The following is a 3,661-nucleotide window of genomic DNA, read 5'->3' as shown; positions in this document are numbered from 1 at the left end:
TGATGGCTACAACATCTACTCCACCTGAGGTGAATGCAGCCCTGGTCACCAGGCACCCAATACGGCCAAATCCATTGACTCTGACCTTCACCATCTTGTTTCAGGGATGCGACTTAAGCAGCAGAACCTAGCACCAAGCTAGGGAGAAAAGCCCGGGATTTTTTTTTTTGGTTGAGGAACTACTAGGGGAAAGTATTTTGGGGGAAAATTATCCCCCATCAATCAATCAGCATTAAGAACCTACTATTTGCAGAATCCTGTATTAAGCCCTACAGATTCAGAGACAAGAGAATGAAAACATTCTAAACCTCATTATATTCAATCCGGGGAAAGAACAATCCTATATATAGGTACATACAAAGCACAGAAGACACAGAGACAAGGTTACCTTGGAAGGGTGGGGAGGGAAGGGCAGGGGCACATGAAGGCCTGACTTTGATTCTACTGCTGAACCTGAGTGATATTTCATCGTTACCGTGACTTAAATAATTTTATTTATGTTCTCTCGGAGCAGAAGCAACTGCCTTGGAATGGCGAAAGCTGTGTTGTTTTTCACAGGCACACATAGGAGACACATAAAAGGACTGTGATTTTGTCATTTACAAAAGAAATGAAATGCTTTATATGCAGGTGATTGAAAAGTTGGGCTTTCCCTCCACTGACTCTTACATTTCGGCTGCTCCAAGATCCCAGAAAGCTAACCTGAAGGCAGGGCTGGGGGCAAGGGTTGTGCACAGAGCAATCCCAAAAATAGAAATATTGCAATAATGCAGAGTAGCGGTTAGTATCCTTGGTCCTAGAAATCACTATTATCGATGTACCGATACTCAGTGGCTCCATGTGACATCAGAGGGGTTCACATTCCCTCCAGGGGATATTTTAAGTTCATCCCAGAAAAGTCTGACCAATCAATGTCCTGGGTGGGGGCTCTCCCTTCATTCCTCTGATATGGGGATGATGCCAGAGAACAGAGCTAGCTGCTTGTTTATCCCTCACCAGAGGGATCTGACCCGTCCATCCTCTTTTATTGATCTCCCCTGTGTTTGATGGCATCCTTTGATTCCCCTTTGTAATTCCTTGCCTCTAACATGCTGCCTGGTCCTCACGCCCACCCACTGCCCTTCGGATGGTCCTCAAACTCAATTCTTTGGAACCTGGAATGTTCTATGACTCATAATCATATTACTATAGGATTACAGAAAAATTGATCTAGAAGGGAAAGACCTCAGAGGCCGCCTAGTCCAACCCCCTCATTTTACAGTTGAGGAGAACCAGGCTCAGAAAGTAAAGTCACTTAGCATCACAGAATCTGAGATCATAAGATCTGAGTGGGAAAGGACCTTGGAGTTCACCAAGTCCAACCCTTTCGTTTTCAATCTTTTCCAGTAATATCTGATTCTTCATGATCCCATGTGGGGGATTTTCTTGGCAAAGATACTAGAGTGGTTTGCCATTTCCTTCTCCAGCTCATTTTACAGATGAGGAAACTGAGGCAAACAGGGTAAAGTGACTTGTCCAGGGTCACACAGCTAGGTAGGGTGTGAGGTGGATTTGAACTCAGTAAAGTGAGTCTTCCTGACTCCAGGTCCAGGGTCCTGGCTGGAACTCTCTCAATCTGAGCCATCAATCAGCATCAGACTAGACTGTGATGGTATTAATTGACTGTTTGGGGATGCCAACTGACCTGGTGCTATCTGTTCCATAGTTAATGCTCAATAAATGTTTGTTGATTGATAAGAGATCAGTAACAAGAGAAGGCAGATTAAGAAGGTCCTCAGGTAGTATCTGTTGATGCAATATGTTCATTGATGCTTTGGAAGCATCCGACTAAGAAGGGGTCCAGAAGGAGAGCCATGAGGAACCACCTCCCCTGTGTCTTTGCAGAGGTGGAAGTCTATGGGTATGGAACACTGCATGTAAGGTCAGCTGTCATCGATCTGTTGCTTGATTTTGCTCAACTGTTTCTTTCTCTTTGTTATAAGGAATAACTCCTTGAAATGGGAGGGGAGAGGAAATGTAGAGAAAGATAGATGATTAAAAATAGTAATATAAATTTACTTTTTAAAATGTGCATTGTTATTGTTACCTGGGGTTAGGGTTGTGGAGCTGCATCTCACAAAAGGAGGGTGTGCCTAGTATGACACCACCAAAAACAAAAAAAGATTTCAAGCTAATTCCTCCTGTGAGTCACCCTATCAGTCATCAATGCTTCCAGCTTTCCCAACTTTACTCTTTGTTCAAGGCTATGAGAGGCCAAGTGACTTGTCTACAGTCATACAACATACTGTGATATGTCAGACTTCTGACTCCCTATGCTTTTTCTACTTAAGAGCCAGAACTTATAGTCAAGAGGATCTGGGTTCAAATCCTGTCTCAAACACTTAGAAGAATAAGTTGCATGACCGTAGGTAAATCAACTAACCCTTCATGCCTCAGTTTCCTTATTTGTAAAATAAGGGAATTAGATCTGATGACCTCTAAGGTCATTTCTGGTTCCTAAATCTGTGATCCTAGGAAACTTGGAAGCCAGAGCCTTCAATTCTAGGCTAAGGAAGCTGGACTTCTTGAGCCAGAGAGGAGGAAGAGATGACCTCCCATGTTCCTTGGCATTTACCAAAGTCACACAGTTTGTACACGCCAGAGGCAGATCTTGAACCTAGGTTTCCCTAGCTCCCAGACCAGCCCTCTAGCCATTGCACCACATTTTGTCTCTTACCTTCACTATTAAAACAACAATAACCTTTAACAAAAAGGGAAGAACAATACAATCTCTCATAACGATAAAGGCAGGGGTGGCTAGGTGGCACAGTGGAGCACCAGCCCTGGAGTCAGGAGGACATGAGTTCAACTCTGGCCTCAGACACTTAACACTTACTAGCTGTGTGACCTTGGGCAAGTCACTTAACCCCAATTGCCCCTCAAAAAAACCAACCCCCCTAAAAATAACCACCCACAACAACAAAGGCAGAATGAAAGCCCTATATTATCACTAAAAGCATAGCATGAAAAATGTGTCAGATGCTTTGCTAAAATCTAGTTACAATTAAACAGCTTTGCCTGCCTAGTGATCCTATTTTTTTTAATGTAATAAGATTAGTTTAGCAGAACTTGTTCTTAATGAATCTGTGCTGGCTCCTAGTGATCAGGTCACACTCCTTTCTAAAGGCTCCCCATTTCAGAATTTTGAGGGCTGTCTTCCAAACTACCCTCTTATTTCTGGAAACCCACATACCACCTGCTTCCTCCAGGGATCATTTCTGCCTTTTTCTAGCCCTCCTGTTGTTCAGTCGTTCTTGGTCATATCTGACGCTTCATGACCCCATTTGAGGTTTTCTTGGCAAATTCTGGAGTGGTTTGTCATTTTATTCTCTAGCTCATTTTACAGATGAGGAAACTGAGGGAAATAGGGTGAAATGACTTGCTCAGGGTAAGTGTTGCCATTTCCTTTTCTAGCTCATTTTACAGCTGAGGAAACTGAGGGAAACAGGGGTAAGGGACTTGCCCAGGGTCACCCAGCTAGTGTCTGAGGCCAGATTTGAACTCAGGAAGATGAGTCTTTCTGATTCCAAGCCTGGCACTCTATCCACCATATCTATCCACCTGGCTGCCCCTAGTAGCCCCCCACTTTAGATCTAAAACCCTAGTACAGTGCCCTGAGAAC

The 3,661-nt window shown here is 43.7% G+C and overlaps 1 pseudogene; it reads right to left on the bottom strand.

Moving 5' to 3' along the window:
- The window catches only part of LOC138156608 (glyceraldehyde-3-phosphate dehydrogenase-like), a 1,262-nt pseudogene extending 1,114 nt beyond the window's left edge, over positions 1 to 148 (bottom strand).
- Positions 149 to 3,661: the final 3,513 nt, after the last annotated feature.

This window comes from Petaurus breviceps, unplaced genomic scaffold (genome assembly GCF_028583685.1).
Source record: "Petaurus breviceps papuanus isolate PSGF00001 unplaced genomic scaffold, PetGlider_PUasm1.0 156, whole genome shotgun sequence".
Classification (NCBI taxonomy): Eukaryota; Metazoa; Chordata; class Mammalia; order Diprotodontia; family Petauridae; genus Petaurus; species Petaurus breviceps.
Note: the sequence above shows the minus strand (reverse complement) of the source record. Positions and strands in the feature narration are given on the sequence as shown.